Here is a 24,965-nt window from a genome sequence, read left to right as displayed (position 1 = left end):
CGGCCCAGCAGGCGCGCATAGTGCACGGGTGCTACGGGCCTCGGGCCCCCTCCCATGAAACACTGTCTTCATGAAAGTCCCTATTCTTACAATGGGACTTTTATTTGTTGTCGCCGCTCTCCCCTCCTCCCCCTTTCAACCCCGCTCCCCTTGGGAAACCCAAATGTTAGTGCACCTGCGGCCCAGGCTATGACGCTACGCGCCACAGAATGGAACCTGCTTTTTGAGGAGAAAGCCACAAGCCATAGATGCAGATAAAGATTTTACTACAGGCCCAATTTCCCGCTGGACGAATGGGATGAGATTTTAACGTTAGCACACCCAATCAGTGACAATACTGCCAGCTAGTGGCAATGGACCAAATAACTACGTAGCAATAGAGGTCATCACACACCATTACTTCTCCACGATGTCTGGCCTGGGGGTGGGAGGAGGAGACGTAGAGAGAGAGAGATTGATTGTTGGCGTCACTTCCTGTACGACTAACGCCATTTCCTCTCACTGCTTCCATATCCACACTTGATGATGACTGTCATTAGTAAAACCCAGAGCTGATTATGTCTGAGTTTTAGTTGGGCCTGCGCTCTAGGAATGGCTCCAGTCCTGCAGAAGCGGTTTCTGAAGGGGCGGGTGGATGGGGCACTAAGTCCTGTGGAATCCCCAGCAGGCAAAGACGAACCCTTCCTCACTCCCACTCTGCAGGGCGGAAAGCTACCCTCCGAGCATTCTGGCTCAGTGCTTTGGTCACATCGCCAGAGCCCTTCGCCGCACCCATGGGCAGCCAAAAGAGAAGAGCTGCTTTTCTGACAAGCTTGACACACGTGATTGCGCACACACGTAGACTGAGTACACATACATCATGTTCTCTGGCGAGGGCGGAAGGGCTGCAGTGCACGACACGAATCTTTGGGCTCTTCCCTTGGGAAAAGTGCCTTCCTCTGACTCATTCAGTTCACAGACACTTCCTGATGCAAACATGAGGTTTTCTGAGCTTGTGAGAGCGAGGGAAAAATACACAATCCGCAGATTTTAGGTAGAGATTTCACACACTGATGTCACTTCTGCCTATTAATGCAAACTTTCTTAGAATTTATAACAAACATCAGATCTAGGGCCTCATTACACGGACGGCGGTGGACCAAGGTGCTATTAGCTATTAGCACCTTGGTCCATGCCGGTAAAATATCGGCACCGCCTTGGTGGAAAGGGGAATTACCGCCCTATTCCAAGGTTGGTGGGGCGGTAATTCCCCCTTCCCCCATTGCCCTTCCCCATTCCCATTTTTGCCCCATAGGGCATAATGGGAATGGGGAAGGTGCTAATTACGGCACAGCAAATTGCGGTGCCGTCATTAGCTCCCTGGTCCCTTTGCGGGTTGGTTTTTAACGCCTGCAAAAAGCAGGCGTTAAATTCTCCAACCCGCAAAGGGACCTCGTAGTAAGGCGGTAAGGGTTTACCGGTACCGGTAAAATACCGGTACCGGTAAACCCTTACCGCGGTCCGTGTAATGAGGCCCCTAATCTTTTTAATTTCTGCCACTAAGCCAGTGAAACTTTGACAGCAAGCAAGTTGTGCCGCCTGGATGCCATATACTTGGCACACATATGAGCCACTACATTCACAAATGAAAGCATGCAGTTTCCACATCGACTTCAATGCGGTGTCAGCATTTCATCAAACCATAGGAAAAAAGTGATGGAAATTTAGAGAAAAGCGCCTGCGGTTTAATCTGGCCATACAGCCTCCTCCGGAAAATAAAACCCTTCCTTCCCCAGCAACTGCTTTGGGAACTTCAAGGCTGTTAGACAGAAAATCTACTTTTAAAAAAAAATGTTTTTATTTGTGTATAGTCTTAAAGATTTTTACAAACGAAGAGAAGAAAATCACTGAAAAGTTTTGTAAAAGTTCCGCATTTCGAGCTGAATGATGATTTCATCTTTAGTTCTGAAGGGTAAGCGCAGCTTTATCAGCTAACAGTTTGCCTGGTAAGTCGATGTGGTGCAGTATTTTGTAAGTAGCTAACAGCCACTTTGTTTTGTCACCGTCAATCAATTTAGCCCAGCATGTTGGTTCGTCCATTCGAGCAAAGTTCGACAAGATCGGCCACAGATATCGGGCTCTAATCTGCTGGTTTCCTGGGCAGTGAAGCAAAAGGTGACGAATGGTTTCTTTTTCGTTAGGAATAGTACAAAATCGACAGCTGTTAGTATTTGATAGTCCTCTAACTGCCCTCATCAAGTAAAAATCTACTTTTTACTTGATGAGGTAGCAAGCCCCAGTATTTTTTCTGGGTTTTGGACTTTATTTTTCTTCCATCTAGGTATAATCCAAAGCCCGACTGAGAGTTATCAATGTTTTACATATTCTACCTTAAGGGTCCTTGATGCTGACTACCGCTGAGCACAGCCAAACCACCTTTCTGCTCTTCTGGGTTTCACCCTCGAGCTACGAATCGGCAAATCTATAATAGTCATGCTCCCAATGATCTTGGGGTCCCCCCTCCTACACCGGTGTGTCATTGCTGGAACTCTCTGTGGTCGTTGTACTGTATACACCGCAAATATCTCTGGGAACCACCAACTGCCTGCTGCAAAACTGCTTTTTTCCTCCCAGGGTATTGCTCGCCTGACTCTCCTGCGTTGCATGAAGGGAGCTTGTTCTGGTGCCGCAGGTTCACAATCTTCTGGCTCCTGCAATAGGTTTCTTGGAAACATCTGGCAGACCCAGTTCCTCTCAATTCATGGTCTTCTGGTTGATTTTGTTTAGTCCTCAGATTTACGTCCGCTGCAACGCTAGGGATCAGGCAACCAAATGAAAAGGCCTTTTTCTCCTGTATCAGGGATTGCTGAATGCGGCAGCACAGCAATCTCCTCATGAGTGCGATCATCACTGTGCCATTTGTAGCTCTTGGTCTTTCAAATCTGCGTACATTTATCTGTAGGACTACAGAGCCTTCACCATTGTGGATGCTTGAATGTCAGGTCGTCCATCAGTCATCCCTTATGACGATGGGTTCAACCTTCAGTCAATGCCGGAGATCACAGACCCTATCTTCTTAATCTGGGACCCTCAAGATACTGAGTCTTTGGAAGCCTCTCCACTTGGTGAGCTGCTTACCTGCCCTACCCACACGCCGTGCATGGCTTGTTGCATCTTCCACACAGATATCTGGCTCCTCAGCATCATATAGATCAATGCCGTGACCCTTGTGCAAGTGTGTGTGTCACTTTCTATCTACAGTTTCTTCATATGATATAATATGGCATTTATAACGCGCCTATACACAAGTGCAGTGGAGAGGTTAGAGAAGGTGATGATGAGGAGCGTGGATCGTGTAGTTTATTATCTACGTTGCACTTGCTATCAACTGGAATTCCCAATGACACTCTGCATGGTCACGCATGGGGTTTCTGAAAGAGTCATTGGCAAGTGGTTGGTCATGGGCTTCCTAGTCATCTTCAACCACCCCCAATACCATGTGCAGCTGTCAATCCAGCTGGCATAGAAGAGCTTCTTCTTGTGATGAGACGCCACCAAGAAAATCAAACACCTACCAGTGGCTTTCTGCAGCTATTGGAGCAACACTAACCACTATCAGGAGATGGAGACGGCTATAATCACTCCTTGAAATATTTCCTTAATGTTAAATGTCTTATGAAATAGCTGTATGTGCAAGCGACTCCACTTCTGTGCCACTAACAAAAGAAACTCTGCTTGCTTCAAATCTGTTTTCATAGTTAATTTTCAAAGTAGTTGCATGTTGTCAGTATGTTGACCCTTTGAGTTAAGGGAAATCCCATCCAGCAAAAGCGCTGTGTTAGCACACGAGAGAAGAGCAGACAATGGATGAAGAATCACCCTAAAGCAAGGGGCAAAGAAGTCCAACGGCAAGTACTCCACAGGCTCCGATGCCACCGGCCAGAGAGTGAAGCATGAGTTGACAAGCAAGTCGCATGGACAGAAGGGTACAAGGTTTTCTCTGGAGGACCCATTGGGGGTCATTACGAGGTTGGAGGTAGCCATGGCGTTATTAGCGCCATGGCTGCCTCCAAAATCCTTCCGACTCCGGTCTGGTGGATGGAGCAATTACCTGTCCATTCCGAGATCGGCGGGACCGGTAATTCCCCATTCACCAGAGCCATTCCCCATTCCCATTTGAGCCCCCATAGGGCTCAATGGGAAGGGGGAAGGCGGCAATAACGGTACCGCAAATTGCGGTACCGTTATTGTCCCCGGTATCCGTTTGCGGGTCCTGTCCTTAACGCCTGGTAAAACCAGGCGTTAAAGAAGGACCCGCAAAGGAACTCATAGTAGGGCGGTAAGGGATTACCGGCACCGGTGCCCTTACTGGTGCCGGTAATCCCTTACCGCCCACCTCGTAATGAGGCCCAATTGTCTCACTGCCAGACTGAGATGCGATTTGAACCTTGGAGCACCTAATCAGTGAGGGGACTGCCAGCTGGGGGCTCAGCATGAGGCAACTCTGTAGGAAGAGAGGTCATCACACAGCATTACTGCTCCACGCACATTTCTGGCCAGGCAGAGCGGCATTGGTGAAGTCACTTCCTGTACGCCTGCCGCCATTTACACCCACTGTTTCCAGACCTGCAATTGATGCTGATTCAGTGTCATTAGTGAAACACTGAGTGGATTATGCTGGGTTTTAGATGGGCCAGTTCTCCAGAAATCACTTCAGTCGTCGAGGGGCGGCTTCTGGAGGGGCGCGTTTGTGGCTCGGGGGGTGGCGGGGGGGGGAGGGCACCAAGTCCTGGGGAATCCTCAGCAGGCAAGTTAACCGTTCCTCGCTCCCACTCTGCAGGGCGGAAAGCTACCCTCCGAGCATTCTGGCTCAGTGCTTTGGTCACATCGCCAGAGCCCTTCGCCGCACCCATGGGCAGCCAAAAGAGAAGAGATGCTTTTCTGACCAGCTTTACACGCGTGATTGCGCACACACGTACACTGAGTACACATACATCATGTTCTCTGGCGAGGGCGGAAGGGCTGCAGTGCACGACATGAATGTATGGGCTTTTCCCTAGGGAAAAGTGCCTTCCTCTGACTCACTCAGTTCACAGACACTTCCTGATGCAAACATGAGGTTTTCTGAGCTTGTGAGAGCGAGGGAAAAATACACAATCCGCAGATTTTAGGCAGAGATTTCACACACTGGTGTCACTTCTGCCTATTAATGCGAACTTTCTCATAATTTATAACAGAAATCTAATCTTTATGATTTCTGGCACTAACCCAGTGAACATCTCTAACAGCAGGCACGTTGTGCAGTCTGGGCGCCATATATTAGGGTCCCAAATGCACCGCAGGATTCCAAATGAAAACAAGCAGCCTAGTCTCGCCCTGCAAATGCAGTGTCAGCATTTTATCAAACCATAGGAAAAAATGAATAGAAATCTAGAAACAGCGCCCGAGGTTTAATCAGACCGTAGAGCCCCCTCCAGAAAATGAAACCCTTGCTCGCCCCCCAGCAATGCTTTTGGAACCTCAAGGCTGCTGGGCAGAACATCCACGCTTTACTTGATGTGGTAGCCAGCTCCTGCCATATTGGCTGGGTTCACTAAGCTTTGGACTTTGTTTTTCCTCCCAGCCTGCCTTAATCCGAAGCTGAGAGTGTATCTCTGTTTTGTATATGCTCTACCTTAAAGGTCCTTATGACTTATAATGCAGGGGTACCCAAATGGTGCCCCGGAGTGTCCCAGATAAGGTACCCCTTCTGTGTTAGTATTGCAGCTAGGCTTGTGATAGCTTTTTTGTCTTAGCAAAATGTGTGTGTGTGTGTGTGTGTGTGTGTGTGTTACTTCACAAAGATTGGGTTTTTATAAATGCGCAAAATGCAATATTTGCAGATATGCTAGAAACTGTGCAACCTATGAACATCCAATTTTGGGGAACACCATTAAAATAATGGATGCTATTACGTGTGAAACAGAGTACGTGGTATATGCATTGGGATGTGCCTGCCAGAAATGGTACATAGGCAGCACCAAATATAAGCTGAAGATACGGATTCAGCAACACGTAAGGGCTATCCGACATCAGGACCCCAACTACCCAATGTCCAAACATTTTAAAGACCATCATGCTAACAATATGCAGAGTTTCTATTTCTTTGGTATCCATAAAATTGACAAAGCACCAAGAGGAGGTGACCGTGAAAAAACACTCTGTCAGAAAGAGACATGTTGCATATTAGACTTTGAAACCAAACATCCAATTGGCCATAATATGGATGAGGAAATGTACACATTTCTGGGACAATGATGATTTTATAATTAAGTCAATCTGTAATAACTGTCTTCAGACTAGTACTGTGTTCCTTTGATCTATTAACCTCTCACCCTAATTTCTGATTATAAGGGAGAATACTCATGCCCGGGTATCTGACATCATTTCTATTGTATTTTCTTCTATCCTATTTTATTCTATTCCTTATTCTCCTCCCTCGATGTGTCTCTCCCTCCGCTCTATGTTTCTTCCTCTTCTCTCATATCTCCTTGTCTTTCTTCTTCTAAACTATGGTCTAGGAGACGAGGCAGTTGTGCGATATGAAGGTCCAGTGTGGGAACCTTCTTTTCTCGGTGATATGCACTTAGGGTGATTCTTAAATCTTTTAATGGTGAATCATGTGTCAAGGAAGGGTGGCGCCAGTAACACAATTTCAGTAAAAGGAACCGGTACACTCTAATATTGGCAGTAGTGAAATGATCTGTTCTTTAAGACACACTGTTTATCAGGCATTCATAATTTGATTAATAGTATGAATTGATATAGGTTGTGGCACTTGTCCAATAATGAATCTTGATTATATTAACAATAATTTCAATAGATTTCAAAAGGTTGAATTTTAACCAAGGTCCACTATTTACGACATTATGTCTTTCCAATTTACACAAAAAATGAAAACAACACCATATGTTGCCTCTGTTTTCCGGTTGAAAGCCATAAGATGTCTTATTATGGCAAAATGTAAAAAGATTGGTATCGGCACAGACTGTGACACGGGGTACTCATACTTGTGATTACATGTCATCTGTTACATTCAGATTTCAAAGATGGGGATAAATTAGTAATACCTCCCTAGAGCCTTAGGCCATGCACCCAAGAATCTAGGCCCTGGCCACAACCACTGCAGCATATCACACCCATAGATCACACCCATAGAATCAAACAGCTATCAAATATTTGCAAATCTACAGTTTGTGTTGTGTTTGATTTGTATAGTTTGTATGTGATGCTTTGGCTACATCATGTCATTAAGATTGTAGAGTTTGGTAACAAGCACTGCAGTATAACATATCCATGGAAGTAAACATTTTGTATTGTGGTGTATGGTTAGATGTTTGCTTCAATGGTTGTGTTGTGGAGCAGTATTTCTGAGTTGTATTTATTACTGTTTGGTTTTTTTGTGATTGGATATATTTTATTCATGACGTGGGTAACTGGAGCAGATATTCTTTTTCAATTTCTGTGATAAAAGAAAAGATCATGTTATTGTAGGTAGTTTATAAAGACTTATTATATAGAATAATAGACATTTCTGACATTTTTGACCCTCATATTTAGTACTTTACAAACCAGTGTACTGTGCAATTTGCTCAGTTTCTGTGTTTGTTGCTTAACTCATTGGGTCTGTGGGAAAAAAAATCCATGTTGGATTAAAAAAAAAACATTTTTTTGTTATGGTACAGTACATTTTTTTCTTTGTTTTTAGTGTTTACTTGTTTCTGGCTAATGTTCTATCTGTTGGTTGTTGCAGATTGTTAGATACCTGCTGTTGAAATGTAAACTGATTATAGTTTTTTATTTATATTATTAACTTTGCTAATATACCTGTTGGGTTGTTGCAGATTCTTGGGGCAGTTAGATACATGTTGGTGTATTCTAACTGTTTATTTCTTTTTATAATTTAGTGGTATTGATTTATCTGTTTGGTTGTTGCAAAATATTGGGGCAGTTAGATACCTGTTGGCATATTCTAACTGTTTATTTCTTCTTATAATTTAGTGGTGTTGATTTATCTGTTTGGATGTTGCATAATTTTGAGGCAGTTAGATACCTGTTGGCGTATTGTAACTGTTTATAGTTTTCTAAGTAAAGTTTTATTAATGTTTATGCACAGATTAGTTATTAGATTTTGGCTTACGAATATTAAATAAGCGTTTTTAAGATTTGCTGGTAATCTTTGCTTTAGGGTAATGGTATTATCATTACATTCGAACCATCCACAATTCTTTGTTATATATGCAATGTAGTGACCTACATTGGTTGTGGCTCCTGCATGGTAGATTATACCTATTGTTGTGAAGGTTTTCCTACCAAGTGATACTTGACCATGTGTGAATCCAGTCAGCTTGCAGTTGTTTTTGGTACCATCTGCATTGTAACGTAAAAGCATTAGTATTACGTATTTGCTATGTGTTTGTATTTGTAAGGTGGCGCGATTATCTGAATTGCAGGTAGTACATAATCTGCCATGGTTTGAATTTTGTACAAGTTGCTGAAATGGAATGGATTCACAGTTAGGTATTGATACATACACGAAGCGTTCATTAGGGATTTGTTTTTGTGCCACATTGTTGCAAAGAGTGCATGTATGTTTCCAGATGTATGCGATCTGGAAGATTTCATTTCTAGGTATGTTTTTGTTTTCCAGTACTTGTAGTAAGTACATTAGACATTCTTGTGGATCTTCTTGTGAGTTTATAGTGAATTTCACCATTCCAGCACAGTAGTCCAATTCTTGTCTTATTCCATGAATACAATATGTGTTGTCAGGGTTGTTGGTTGCATTTCTATGAAGGACTAACATTTGCAAACACAATTGGTCTATATTGTGTAAGTAAATGTTGTCAATAATTGGTGGCAATTGAAATTGAATATTTATTGCTACATTTGCATAGCAATTTACAGCAGTTACATTTGAAAATGTGAATGGACCAGATAGTTCTGTGTGCAAGTCATTTCTTTGGAGTGTGTGTTGCTTCTTTGAAGAAGTATCTGAGTTACTTTCAGTAGTACATTCTTCTTCGGTTGTAGTAATTGATGTCTTTTATTCTTTTTGGAGGATTTGCAGTGAGATCATGTTGCATTTCTGTTTGAAGTAGTTTTCTTTTACAACGTTCTGCTTTTTGTGGAACGGGATAGGTTTTTAGATGGGGTGTACAGTGAACGTAGTCTATTGTATTCTAAAATGCAAGGAATATCAGCGTTTACTTTACTTGCATCAAAGTTGATTAGAAATAGACCGTCAAGTGTACGAAAGCGTGATAGTGCTGTAGCTCATGCCTTCTTTAAAGACTGTGTTCCCAATATCTATCAATGCTTTATCTAGGGTAAGACCTTGTGATTTGTGAACGGTGACTGCGTATGCTAGAGTTAGAGGAAATTGCTCTCTGAGTACATACATGCCTTTGATAAGAAGGAATCGAGCTGTTGAGCATCCTATTCTTTTTACTTCTGATAGTTTGTCAAAGAGAATATTGACAAACTGAATGTTGTTGTCACGTGGATATGTTTGAATGCCAACAACTGTACCAAGTGATCCATTAACTAGTCGTTGCTCCACGTCATGGTTACGTTTAAGAATGACTGTACAGTTTAAAGATAATTTTAATATTTTCTCCAAACCAGCTGTGTTGGCGATAGAGTGTTCTAAGGCATTTAATCTTGTTGTGGCTTGTTGACACATGGGTAGTGTCACACCATGTACGTCCTGTTTGTCTGTGGAGCAAATTTCAATTATAAGTTGCATTTCTTTTTTCAATATTGTTTCATTGAACTTGGAACAGCTTGCAAGAGTTGGCATCAAGGACATACAAGTGACATTTTTGTGTGCTAATTGTTCCATGACATCAGTAGCACATGAGTTATGGCCATAAAGTGTATGGATGTGCCGGGTTTTTAATATTGCTTGTGCTTCTTGAGCTAGTACACCAACTCTAATACTTTTTAAAATGTTGGCGTAGGTGAGGTCTGCAGACTGGCGCATGTTTGCTGTTAATTCTCTGTATTGGAAATGTTGCCAAAGGTTAACATTGCCAATGCTGCTAACAGTTTTACGGCAGAGTTTCTGTCCTAAGGTTTTAAAAATAGGTTCAACTTTCACGGGTGTCAATTGAAGAAGATCTCTGAAAACAATAATGTGTTTTCCTCCAAAGAGCTCTTCGTAGTTTGTTTTGAGTACTTCTTGTAATCTGAGGTGAATCAAAGCCAACATTAGATTGAAGATCATGCTCACCTCATCTATTAGCAGCATTTTCATTTGTTTTAACACCTTGCGTAATTCCATTGCGGCTTCTGTAGAAAGTTTGTAATATTCTAATTTGTTTTGGTGTTCTACTGAAGGAGTAGTAATCAGTGTAAAGTGACACCGCCTATGCTGGAGGCAGCTAAACCTGTGGGGGCAGTTGCAACAGCTGACAGTTTCTCGTTTGTGAATTGTTGAAGGAACTTGCTGATGATTTTGATCAAGAATGTTTTGCCTGAACCAGCTTCACCACTGAAATATAGTAGTATACGTTTGTAATTTTGGCAGGTACATTCTTTATTTTCATGTTGTACACCATGTGCAATTTCTTTTGTTACTTCTTGAAAAATGGTATGCTGCTCTTTGTTTAGTTTTGATTGCAGTACAGTTGAGTCTTCTGTATCTTCTTCATAGTAACACATGGGGGCCGATTCATGGAACAAATGTGTGCCAAAATCTGTGGGGCAAGCTGGCGCAAGTGTTAAAAAGCAAGTGGACGCGCACGCGTGCGAATTGTGGAAGGCCCTACGTGTGTTTTCCCCGGGATGTGCGCCAAATGCACGTGTGGTGCACACGGGCGCACACGTCACTGCAACATCCCGAACGTCTGCGCGGCGCGCACAGCGTAAGCACACAATGTGTAGCGCACACACCAAAAGGGGGCGGAACACGGGGCGGAACACGTGGAATGGGGAACAACACGTGAAAATGAGGGTATAACTGGGGAAGTACTGCTGGGAAATACACGAAACGCCCACATGCTTGCGAAGTACACGTATTCATGGAATCGAATAGGGGAAACACGCGCACACGAAGGCAGGCAGAAGCGTCCCTGCACAGTATAAAAGGGTGCACAAACAACAAACACCAAACACGTATATACAGCTACGATGAATGTCCCATTCTGTGGCCCCTTAGGAGAAATGATGTGTCACGCAACGCTCAGGCATCCCAAAAAAGCAAGAAAAAGTAATACGCGACCCCTGTAGCCCACGTGCATGTAAAAAAACACACACAGTACGTGGCAGCCAGGAACACAAAAAATGCGTACGTGATTAACACGCAGGCTAGTATGCCCGAAAAAAGGGGTACGCGACTAACAGGGACACCCGCAGTGGGAAAAATAGCATGTGCGACTCACCGTATGCCCTGCGTGTAGAAGAAGAACGCGTAGCCAAAACCCACACCAAAAGAAGAAGTACGCACTGTAGCCGCTGTGAAGTCATCACGTGTGAACCCCAACGTCTGGAAAACACACGCACCGCTTTCTACGAAAAGCACATACAGAGCGATGGAAACCCATGTGGGACCGTCAAACCGTGCAGAGGGAAACACCCGTGCACATGTTACATCACCTACGCACTTACGCGCTAAGGGCCTTTCCTCGGAATTCATGCAAACGTGCTGTTTTTCACGTGCCAAATCACTCCGTATCAAGCTGGCCACGTGACAACACACGGAAGACCATGCTCCTGCCCAGAAGGCCGAATTACTGCCCCCCGGATCCCCGAGCAGCCTCCCATGAGCCATCTGCTGCTGCCTGCCTGCTGCCACCGTGCCCTGCCATTTGGTGCCTGCACATCTGCCATCTGCAGGGGTCCAGTTGCTGTGACCACCCCTACTGGAACAGAAGACTCCCGACTGGTGTTCCATCACTCCACAGCCCAGCCCCAGGACCCAGTTGCCCACCCATACCTGCCTCGGGGGTTGCCATGTCTGACACAACACCTTTCAGCACCAATGGCAACCCCCCAGCAGAGAGGAAGAGGGCCACCAGCTTCAGTGAAAAGGAAGTTGGTATCCTGGTGGAGCAAGTTCTGGGGCATTATGATGCCCTCTTCACACCATCGCGCGCTGACAAGGAAGGACGGAAGAGGATCTGGAAGGACATAGTGGGTGCCATCAACGCAGAGGTGGTGGCACCCCGTGACATCAAACACATCCATAAGCGCTGGGAGGACTACAAGTCCAGGCCCCTCAAGAAGGCCGGGGCCACTTGGAAGCAGCGGATGCGATGGGGCGCCGGGTCCAGCTTATCACCCAGCAGGTGAGGATCCTGGAGTGCATTCGCCCAGTGCTTCACCACCAGACCCTCAGGATGCAGGCCCGTCTGGAGTCGACCGGTAAGTGCCCATGCATTCACGTTTAAAAAAGGGCATGTTGCAGTATGCTGGTAATTTGCTACTTGGCTGCATGTGTGACATGGGTCATGTTTGGATGTGTGTGTGCAGGGACATGATGGTGCTGCATGTGAGTCCAGTCAGGCGTGACCACATGGATGGTGTACGTGTTACAATGCATCATGCGGAGCAACATGCAGAACGCACACATGTGCCTGTGTCTGTACTTTGACATGTTTGGGGTGTGAGAGATGGTTGCTGCTGTCATGGACATGTATGATGTACATGTCCGTGTGTCTGAGTAGTGTGTGTGCCATGGATGCATGACACATGTCCGTGACAATGTTTTGATTCACTGATACAGCCTAGTCATCCTTGTATCCACTGTGTCTGGGGGTATACGGGGCCAGATGCATGACCCTCCGGTGATGTGTGTGCATGTGACCAGCATGTCCCATGATGCATCTGAGTATCAGCCCACCTGTTACCCTCACCTGGCTCCCACAGAGGCGTCGATCGGAACTGGACAGCTGCGGTCTCCACCAATGTGACGCGTAGGGCTGAGATGACGGACTGGACTGGCCCACCTAGCTTCGTTTGCTTGGCCCGTAGGAATATTCTTCTGCAAATGGAGAAAGGGAATTAACCACCCGTGGAGTTGAGCGTAAATCCCCCCACCCCCGCTGTTCTCCCCACAGACCGCCTTTGATGTCCCCTCTTATAGTCTCACCTGATGGTTTGAAAAGATGAGCTCTCCATCCTGCATTGAGTGCAGGGGCGTGTTGATAACCAGTTGCTTCATTGGCTCGAAGGAATTGGTGAGTTCCAGAACAATATTGACTCTGAGATTCCCGGCAAGACGCCGTAAGTATAAAGTTCAAATGCCTGACTTTCACTCTTGTCCGATTCCTTGCAGGTTGCAGCTTGACCCTGATGAAGAGTTCCTCGTGGCAACCGGTAGTATTCTGGTAAGGATTTATATTTTCCAACACAGTTCGATAAAATAAAGTCAATACGTATCCTGTTGCTTTCTCCCTTATTCAGGCGCTGAGAGAAAGTATTAAGTCTTGGGGAATAATACCTCCGGCGGTAAAATCAGGTAAGTCTATTGTGGTGAGGAGGGTTCCCCTTGTTAGTCCCTTTGTTTCACCTTGCTGTCCTTTTGTTTCCCCAGGGTTTGGCGAAGATGCAGTGGAAGCTGCACCGACCTGTGAAGAGGAATAGTACCCCCGGTGGTAAAATCAGGTAAGTCTATGGGGGGGTAACTAATATTCCTCTGTGTATTCCTGTAGCTCACCTTGCTGTTCTTGTCTTCTCCTTAGGTGCCGGAGTGCGGCGGGAACATGCAGGAGGTTGCGGTGGAATGTGAAGATGCTGCGAAGGCCTGTGAGTTCAGCACGGCGCTGCAGCAGGCAAGGCGATGCGCATAAAATAACTTCTTTCTTCCAGCTCGAAGGCACGATGGATCGGGAATTCAGGTAAGGATCAAAGGTATTGCTCTTGTTGTAACCTTTTCTCCTTCTTTATCCCTTTTTCTAGGAGCTCCAGACTCAAGGCGGGCGTGGCAGAAGACTGGATGCAGACTTGCAGGCACAGTGAGCGTTACGCTGCTGGATGCAGAATAACGCGAAGCGTGTGCTGCTCTTCGGGTGTGGTTTAAATAGCCTCCAAAGTAGTCCCAGGTAAGTATTCCTCCCCAGCCCCGCCCGAGTAAAAAATAGTCCCTAAGTAAAGTAGTCCCTTCCAAGCATCTTTTGGCTTGCAGCATGGTCTGCATCAGGTAAGTTTGCAGCATGGTCTGCATCAGGTACGTTTTACTCTATGAGCCTGGCGCCTATGGCTCCAGGACTGACTCTCCATATGAGCCTGGCGCCATAGGCGCCAGGACTGGACCCAAATAGCCCCTAGCAGGGGTTGTTGGGCTTGCTTAGGATAACTTGATGCCTGCTTCCGGGGTTGCTGGACGTGGTCTGGGTCCCCGGGGGTAGGCATCATGACACCACCATTGGATTAATCTATGGTGCCTTGGACATGGATGCCAATGTATGTTGCATGTGCCATGCCTGTTCCTGCATGTGTGTTGCCTGCACTGACCCATGTGTTGTGGAGGGACATGATGGAAGTGACGTTTGACAGTGCCACTCATGTGCTATTGCTTTGTGTCTAGGGGACTATAGTTCAGTACCCTGATGCTTGTGTTCAATGTCTCCCTTTACACAGCGGCGAGTGAAGAAGAGGACGGGACGGCGCTGTGGAGGAAAGCAGCAGGGATGCCTCCACTGGCTGGCGACGCAAGGTCCAGTCACCCTCCCAGGAAATTCCATCATCCGGGAGCGAGGGGACTGGTGCCGCGTCTGCCACTATGGCTGCAGCAGAAGCGGCGGATGAGCCCCCACAGGGGTTTGCAATGGCGGAAGACGGTGCAGAGCCATCCAGGTTGCTGGTGTGTATAGAGGAGGAGGAGGCCACTACAGAGATACACGTGGGGCCTGGTGGGGGTGGTACCACTGGTGCAAGTGGTGCAATCCAGGGGCAGGGGCAGGAGGCAGTACAGGTTGCAGAGGAGGTGCCTGTGCATGTCTCTGTCCCTGACACAGTGACTGCATCGCCATGCACCAGCAGGGATGCCCCGTCCCAGGCCTGTCCGCAGGTAGGGGGGAGGTCCACATCATCTGGCACTCCTCTACCTGCGGACAAGAGGACCCGTGACCGGATTGAGTCCATCCTGATTGGTGTCATGTTGCGCACACGTGACATTTGTGATGACATGCGTGCTTCCTGGGGGGACCACGCATGTCATCACAAAGAGCTGTGTGCCAACGTGACCCAGTTGGGAGGGACCATGGTCGCGGGTTTCCTCCATGTGTCGGCCAGTATTGCGGCCCTCTCCTCCTCTGTGCACACTATACGCCAGTTGTTCTCCGTGCCGTCTTCCTGCCCAGGTGCCACCAGGGCCCCCTGTGGATCTGCCCCAACCAACGCATCCAGCCTGGTCAAGATCCCATCCCTGCCACAGTTGGGAGTCGGAGGTCCAACAGGGGTGGCCACCCCACCAACTGGACCCCAGCAGATGGGGGATGTGCCAGCATCATCAGGCAGGGCACGTGCACGACAGCGCCGGTGGATTCCATCAGCCCGGAGGCCGTCGTGGTGGCAGAGGCACTTGCGTGGGAGGCAGCAGCAGGCTCAGCGTGGGAGGCATCATGGCTCGGGGCCATCAACACTCCGGGGGCAGGCATCGGCCGAGGGGCAGGAGGACGCCGGACTGGGAGTGTCTTCTGTGTGGCTGTGGTTGGGCCGGCAAATAGATGCAGCTAGGCGACGGGCGGAGAGGGCATGGCTCTCTATGGTCAGGGCGGAGAACTCCATGCGCAGGGCATTGAGGCGGGTTGAGTGCCTCGAGGCAACTCGCAGGGAATTGGAGGAGGCCATGGATGCATCCCTGCGAGACCTCAAAGCCAGGGAAGAGGCCCGCCTCCAGAACATCGACGTGGAGTTCAATGATGCCCTGGCCTGGAACATCAACAAGTGACCCGTTGGACTTGCCCGCCGCCTTTGTACATAGTTCTTTAGGGTTAGGTTTCCTTTGTTTTTCTTATTATTTGGAGTAAATGGTCTTTGCTCCACCTTATGTATATAGTTTTTTATTCATCGGACTTTTTTGTAGGTTTCCTTTTGTTTTGGGATCATGGACCCTTTGGACTTGGAATGTATATAGTTGAAGACTTGTACATACTTTCTTATTTAACATTTCCCATGGATCAATGTTTTTTTTTTTGGGTCATTCAAATCATATTGACATTGGCGATGGACCACTTTTCTTTTTTCATGCCAGGGATTTTTGTTCATCATTGGATTTGCAATTTATTTGGGTAATAGCTTTCATTATTTATTAATTTGCAAGTTTGATTTTCTTTATGTTATTTCATTATGTTTTTAATACATTTATTCTAACTTCATTATTGGTGTTGTGTACTATCATTGGTTTTGTGCATGTCTCAATGAACATTGCCTCTGCCATGTGTTGCCACTGTGTGGCTCTGTTGTGCATTTATGCATGGGCATGGTGGTTCTTTTAAGACTGTCATGGCATGGGTAATTTGGGAGTGGGTACAGTGGATGGTTGCATGCTTGTACTGGGGGCCAAGAGGGATTTGGGTTGGCATTAGGGCCATGGGTCAGTTTTGTTAGGACATGTTGTTTTGTGGCCCATGTGTCGGGGCCTGCTGGCAGGTGCCTGTCACTGGGGGTTGGTGGGGGGGACATGAGTCAGGTCCTGCTTGCAGGTGCCTGTCAATGGGGTTGGGTGGGGGGACATGAGTCGGGGCTACCAGGTGCATGGTACCATGTGGCCTGCCTGCGGGGAATGCCCAGGGGTGTGGGGTGGTCCCCTGTGGTGTGGGCTGCCTGCTGGGCATGCCCAGGGGTGTGGGGTGGTCCCCTGTGGTGTGGGCTGCCTGGGGGGCATGGTGATGGGGGGCACACCCGGGAGGGCACACACTGCCAAATCGCGTATATAAATCCACACACACCCCTCGGAATACACGTACCCTGCTTGCGCCTGAGAAATCACGTGTATAAATCCACAGCACGGTACGTATATTTCGAGGGGTGCGCACCGATTTTTACATGCGATTTTGCTGGCACGAGCGGGGTACGTGTATTCTGAGGGGTGAGCGTGGATTTTTAAACACGATTTCGCTGGCACGAGCGGGGTATGTGTATTCCGAGGGGTGTGTGTAGATTTATACACAGGATTTCGCTGGCGCGAGCGGGGTACGTGTATTTCGAGGGGTGCGCGTGGGTTTTACACGCGATTTCGCTGGCGCAAGCAGGGTACGTGTATTCCGAGGGGTGCGTGTGGATTTTTACACGCAATTTCATGGTTGGGGGCTGTATAATGGTCCACTGGCCTTTGCGCCATGTACTGGATTTGTGCAATGTATTTGGCGCACAGGGCGGGTTTGGGGGCGTATCTGGCGCTGCTGCAGGGTCGCTGCGCCACCCTGCGCCATGGCTGATTGTGCATGTTAGTATCCATGAATACGCTGTGCTCTAAAATGGGTTTTAGCACACGTGGCTGGTGCTGACTGTCGCACGCGCACTCTGTGCGCTAAATTCTATGAATTACCCCCGTGGTGTTTTCTACTTCTGTCATAACTAATTCTGCCTCATTTGCTATTAGTGGCTGTCCCAGTGGTTCTTGGCTTCCTGTCACAGAAGGTTGACTACTGTCGGGAGTGTCCTTATCTAATTGAGCCTGGAGTTCTTTGTGTTGCTATTCATTGAGCAACATTGTTTTGTACTCTGTAAAGTTCACATTGGTTATAGTGCTTTCATTTGCTTTGAAAGCGTCTTCATAAGAGTCATAGATACCTAGTATCTATCTCTTCTTCTTTTCTCCATGGTTTAAAAAGTTGTAGCAGGGACATGTAATATATTTCTTCATGTTGAGGAGTTTTTAATGACAATTTTATATGATAAATTAAGCTTCATTTGGTAAGTTCCACTAAGCTGCCTTCACAATTTGTCACTCTGTATCTACCTTTATTTTCATTGGGTTTTATATAATTTTTGTATGTGAAGTTTTGGGCTATGTGGTACAGACACATGGTTTCCAAAGTCGTATTTCTGTTTGGGTAGTATGTGTCTAGTAAATTGTTTTTCAAAATGTCTTGGCTGTTGGGATCATTTTTGGCTATTGTTTCTATGTCGTCGTATGATTTGAGAAGTATTTTCTAGATTTAGCAGGACCAAGACTTAGCTATACTATATTTTCAGATTTTCCATATAAAGCAGTACTGGTTAAACGATCTGCAGCTTCATAGCAGCCACATTCTCTATGGGAGAGCATTTTTATGCCTGAACTGTACAATTTCTGAGACAGTGTTTTGTCCGATGATAGGTCATTCCAGAGGTCTTGCAGCTTCGTTTTTCTGCTTTAGTTAAGTAGGCTGTAACATACTGTGCAACTGCAGTGGAATTGTCTGCAATGTACTGCCTATCCATGTTTGCACTCCATAAGAGGGCAATGATTGCATTGTAATCATTGATATATTTTGCTTCTTCTGCTCTTTTTATGAAATATGTGTTCTTAGGTGATTTACCTTTAACACTAAGTCTAATTGAAGACATGAAGTTGTTCACTTCACCTGTTTATGTAACTGGTCTATGGAAACCAAAGCGGCATTTGGTGTAGTATTTCCCTTTGTTTTTGCATTTGCGACAACAATATTTCCCACATTTGTGTCTTTGAAATTGTACCATTTGTGCATGAAGGTCACTTTTTGTTGCTTCTGATGGAATTTCACAAGTGACATATTTTTCGATAAACTATAAAACAGTGGAATCACTGGCTTGACCAGATTTAGGAGCATCTTTAATCCATAAAAGCATGTGGATATGTGGTGCTCCTCTCACTTGGTATTCTTTTCACCAAAAGAAGTGTTGCACTTCTCTGAGGGGAGGATCAGTTTTATTACAAATAAAGTGTAGCATAGCAATATGAAGCGATGATGGAAATATCTTGAAACATTAACAGGATCTAGAGAGCAAAGTTCTCCAGTTCTTAGTATGTCTGTGTTTGTTTTGTTTTTGTTAGATATGCGTAGGAAATCATGTAAATCTTCCCATGCATATTCTGCACAACTTAATGTAACAAACCAAGTGGGCAAGTTTCTTATCATACAACGTACATCTCTGTGACGTCTGAACCAGTACTCTTTAGTGCCATGCATGTTTGCTAACAGATTTGTAATGCTTGAATGTAGAACCTCATCTTTTTCTCGCACTTTTTGTAGTCATTGCGTAGCTGACATATTTTGAAATTGGGTACCTGATTTCAATGTGTGTGCAACTCCGTAGCATAGAGTTGCTAGTTCACTTTCAAAGAGTAGGTGGAATATGTATTCCACATTTTGTATAACTCTGGGATCTTCAGAATACATTCGTAATGAGCAGTATTCTGATGCTGTTATCTGAATGGGTCTATCATCGTACCTTCCTCCTTTTCCAGTAGGAAAGAGTAGAGGAAAAGCACATGCTTCTATACTTTTTTCCCACATGCTGATTGGTGATCATTTGGTTTGTCGCATTTGGTACGTTTCCAGTCCATCATCTATGGTGTCACTAGAGTGTAATGGATGAATTGTATAATGGTCTAAAATATTGGATAGTGTACCAGGATGTAGAAGTTCAAATTGACCAGTTTCTGGTGACTCTAGAATTATTTTAGTGGTTTCCTTCAAGTTTTCTTCAATATTAATTTCTTTGTACTATTCATTATTGTCTTTTAGATATTGCAAGGCTTGTCTGCTTTACATAAGTCTACTAGTTGTTGCCAAATTTGTTTGTCTTTTATAGGTACACCATTTACTAAGACAATTAAAGATTGCTCTGTTGGACGTTGCACTCCAGAGTGTTCACATTTTCTTTCAGATCTAATGGTAAATAAACTACTTTGCCACAAATGCCTTTCACTAATTCAGAGGGAGGTAATTTTGCTGTTTTTGGTTAAAGGCGTATTATTGCTTGAAATTAGTGCACTGTTTGAATTATGATGCTCTCATATAAATTGAGTTGTTGCAGGGGTTTTGGTAGTGGGAATATTTCCAAGTTATTTGTGATAGTTTTTTGGTTGTTGTCATGTTTTGTAGTGCAGTATGTGTAAAGTATTAAGGGGTCAGTTATTTCATATTTGTTTTCTGCTATAAGGTACAGAGCTAATTTAAACCATTTGGAATCTTCATTGTCTTCTATTTTGTATGTTATGTCTACAGTGTTTGTGTTACATTTATTAAAAGTTCTGCGGCAACACACACACACACATGGTTTGGTACTTCAGCGGATGTACTTTTAAATTTTAGTATTTCTTTTTTGTATGTGTGTAGTAGAAGGTTGCCATCTGTACAATTGTTGCTTGTCTGTTGTAAAGGTATTGCATTTTGTAAGTGGCTTTCACTTCCAAAATATTTTCTCTGGATATGCTCTATTTCTTCAAGTAGGTCTTTGGCTGTACCATGTAGAAAATTGTTATTTAAATTGGCTAGTGCTAAAGCAGGACTTTTAGCATAGCACAGTTTGTAGACTAGATTTCTTATAGTTGAATGATGTGTTGATATCATTTTGATATGATGGAAGGTGCTTTTTCAAATAGGTCCTGAAATGCACGCTAATTAATGTCCTTGTAGTCCTGTGTTTTTGAGCACTGGACAGGTATCCATATTTTGTAGTAGTTTCATTTTTAATTTTGTCTTTGCCTTTCACATTCTGATTGAGGAACTGGCGTAAAGATTTGAAAGATTTTTGGCAATGTTACACATTGACGTGCACGGCCATTTGTATACTGGACATTCTGGTTCAGTTGAATGGAGAGTTTTCTGGGGATATTTTTGAAAGCAGCATTTTTTGTTCCATAATGGTATTATTAAATGTTTCATAGCCTCTTCCACTGCTATGTATGGCAATTATGTTTGTTTGCTTTTGTTTGTATGCTTCTTCATTGAAATATGGTTCTGTGCTGGTGGTGTGACTCCATTCACCTCCACAGATATCTAAGAAGTTATTTTTGTTGAGATTCTGTTTATTTAGAAGTCTTTTTTGTAATTGAGTAGTTAGTTTTTTTAGTGGTTTCATTCTTTTTAACACTAAAATAAATAACTTCAGTTTGAGAACAATTGCACTGTCTATCAAAGCTTCTAAAATTAATTTTCTACGGTAGGTTTTAAGGGTTGTGCATGATTTTTCTCCTGTTTTTATAAGATTTTGAAACACTCTGTGGTGAACATTTTTTCTAATATACTTTTTTTTTATATGGTTACTTGCCACTACATCAAGATTTATAGGAGCAGTGTTAGCAGTAGTGGTAGCTGAATTGTTAATCACTTTTTGTTTTGTTTTACATTTTGAAAAAGGAGGTGAAGTTTTTGTACTGGAAGCTTGTTTTGTTTTGCTTAATGACTCTATTAGATCTTTTATTTGAACTTTGTGTACAAATTCTGCTAGAGATGGATGCTTATTTTGGACACTTTTATTTTCATTTGCTCTACTTCTGCTTTGCTTTCTATGGACTTGGTTCTTGGTAGGCATTCTTTGGGGTCTGTTGAAAAAAAAAAGAAGATATGGGTTGTGCTGTTCTGCAATGTATATGTGCTGTGTGCATGAGTGTGTGAGTATGATGGTAAGGATGTATGTGGTAGTGTGTGATTGTGCATTAGGAGCTACAAGTAGTTGGGAAGACTACTCTTCTATTTGTGTGTTACTATACTTGGGTTCAGATGACAGTACAAAGTAAGCTAGTGGTGAGGAGAAGCACTAATACTAAATCTAATGGTATAGAATTAAAACAGTTCTTTGTTCTGTAATACTAACATTCTAGGGGCTGAGTTATTTCATTTGTGCATCGAAAAACTGGGATTTGTGTGCCATTCTGACTGTTAATCCCTGTTTAACAAATGGGGATTTGTGGGCAAAATGGTGTACAAATCTCCGTTTTTTGGCACACAAATTCCATGAATCAACTGCACAGTGAGTTTGAGTAACAGTAAGAACATTATCGTAGTATTGTACTTACATTTCTTTTGTTTGGAATGAGCAGGTTTCTTCTGAGTTGTTGTTTATACTTCAGATGTTGCTGCTTTTCAGGAGAGTGGTCTTCACTGCAATTGTAAAAGAAAGAAGTTAGTAATGTGTGTTTATAGCACTGAGGTTAATTTAGATGTTTATTTCTATGTTTTTGTAGTAGTATTCTTGTTTGATAAGTGAACATAGTGTGTGAATGCAGTTTCCTTGGACTATGTGCAGGCTTATTTTACTTACAATATGTTATTTCAACATGCTTTGCAAATGAGTAGAATAGTAAGTGTATGAAACTCTCTTGGTTTTTTAAGGCTGTGTTATTGAATGTTAGGAGATAGAAGAAATAATGATATACTTATTCTGCAATTTTTATAAGGTAAATGGCAGAAATTGTATAGAAAAGCATGGAATGTATGCATTTGTGAAGGTATGGGTGATAAAGCAGAAGCATGTGATTTATAGGCATTGGTGTTATTTCAGCTGGGAGCTTTTCAATGATACGGTCTATCTGTGTGAGTGTATGAAGATGCATAATCTTATCCTGACTGTGTGTAATTTTATAATACACTACTAAGTGTTTTTCTACAATTATACTGTTATTTCTCACATCTTTCAATATTATAATGTTTTAGATAGCTGTGTGTGTTAAAATAAAATTAGATAGCAGGCAGGTTTGGAAGTGACAGTTGATTATAGCAGATGGGAAAAATTACAGTAAGTTCTTTTATAGGTTATACAGGTTAAGTGGCAGTTACTCTGTTTATATGCATTCATAAGAGTTGTTCATGTACTGTGCAGAAAATATGTATACCTGTAGTTTGCATTCTTGCATGTGGATATGCCTGTAGCTGCAAGTAGAAATCTTGGAGTCTTGTAGAGTAGTTTTTTTAGTAGGTGCTTTCCAATGATCTGAGACTTGTACTCAGAGTGATCAACATTACATTTGAAGTGATGAACTCTGATGATGGAGTTAGATGTAGAGGTCTTGGATGTGATTGGTGGATGGTTGTGTGACTGCTTAGCTGTATCCAGTGAGGGAATGGCACAGAGAGTGAAGTGGAAAGGGTAGAAGGGCTATACAAGAGTTAGGCTGGCCGCCGACACCGCAGCTGTCCGTGGATAGGGCGTGCCACATCTGGGACTTTCCTGCAAATCCAGCATGGAAAGGGGACTGTAGGGATCAGCCAATCAGATGTTGAGGTTGTGGATTTCTGTTGAAAGAGAGTGTAGTGAAGATGGCAAAGGTGGAGAAAGTCAGGGGCCTTGATTCACAGAACGTTTTCCTATGGGATTGTGCCATTATAAAACACTTCCATGAATCAGGCCCAGGGTGTTGGTGCTTTGAGATGTGTTTGTGCATGGTTTACAGCAGTATGCTCAATGCAGGCATGTGGCAAACAATTTTGATGTTAAAGGAGTGGAGGTGGTGTGGAGCACTGTGCCTGATTGCAATGTACAGGGAATTGTACAAGTTTGTGAAGATATGGGCAGGAGGAACATTCCCCATGTGGTAGTTTTGCACTATGGTGCTTTCCATTTGGGCTATGTAAGTACCCCTAATTGGTGGCAGATTTGGAACACTTGGTTCAAGCAGTAATGAACATCCTTCCAAATGCTAAAGTAATTTTTTATGGATTAGTACCAAGGGCATTATGGGACAATAGTTCTGTTTTTTTGTCCTCAGCAAAACATTGCTAGGTGTGCAATCAACCGAGGCATCTGTGCTTTCATGCTTAGATCTGGTATGTTCTTCTGTAATGATGAAAATATTGACTCCAGTAATGCTGTTTATTTTAAAGAAGATGGCATTTACCTATCTTTTATGGGAAATGGCATGCTGTTCTGGAATGTAAGGGTTGCTTTGGAGAAGATTATGTGAAGTTTTTAGGAGTAAACTAAGACAAAAAAAGAAAAAAATACAAAATAACAGGTGTCTGTCAAGCATCTGCAAAAACAAAAAGGCTCTTTTCAGAGCCAACTTCAAAGGGGAAATGGGGCACACTATTTAAATTTGCATTCAGCATGCTCAGATTTTCGATATGTCCGCGGACATGGCGGTAGTCCACGGAAATCGTGTATTACATACAGGGATTTTGGGGTGGAGAGGCATGCAAATGAGAAAGAGTAGAGCAAGGGATTGGTCAATAAAGTTTAGTGGGCATGTTGTGTAAGGAGACAGTTTGTCAGAAAGACATTTTCCTGAGAGAAGAACAGATAGCTATGGCTGTGTGTTTCAGAAAACAGATTATCTGGATTTTGGAAGACTCATGGATACATTGGTTGGAGGTGCATGCAGAACGCTGTGGAGTATCTGCAGATCTTGGATTCCCTCATGTGGAAGTACACTGGCGTGGAGTGCATGGAATGAAGTGGCTGGACTTGTTACTTCTCTTGCTAGTTTGGAGACAGAGCTTCATCCAGACATATTTATAATTCATTGTGGAGGGAACAGTTTAGGACATGTGTCTGGAATTTCATTGCAATTTGTAATGAAAGAAGGATTTGGGAAGGTTATGGATATGTTTCCAAATTCCCAAGTAATTTTTCCTCGTATTGCGCAGAGACAAATGTGGCTGTGTTCTTCTTCATTTGGTCCACAAATGGAGAAAGCGAGGCGCAATGTAAATAAGGCTGTTTGTGCCTTTCTAAGAGATGTTGGCATGTCCTCTATTCACAATCAAAGTATTATGGTTCTTAGCACATACAATTTTCGTAGAGATGGAGCCATCTTACTTATGCTGGTAATCAGATTTTTCTGAGAAATGTACAAAATGCATTACGACTCTTTTTGAAATTGCAACCATCCATTTTGCAGTAGGTGTTGACCATTTCAAGTTTTTCAAACACAAAAAAACCCACCAAAAGGCTCTTTTCAGAGCCACAACTTCTTCCCAGAGAAAAATGCAATGGTTATGATAGGGCAGCACCCCAAAATTTTAGATGTCCGCGGACTTCTCCAAAATGCACAGGGCCCTTCTCCATTTATTTACCACTTCTATTTTTAGACT

This window comes from Ambystoma mexicanum, chromosome 3q (genome assembly GCF_040938575.1).
Source record: "Ambystoma mexicanum isolate Mex_15411 chromosome 3q, UKY_AmexF1_1, whole genome shotgun sequence".
Lineage (NCBI taxonomy): Eukaryota > Metazoa > Chordata > Amphibia > Caudata > Ambystomatidae > Ambystoma > Ambystoma mexicanum.
This window is presented reverse-complemented; position numbering follows the sequence as displayed.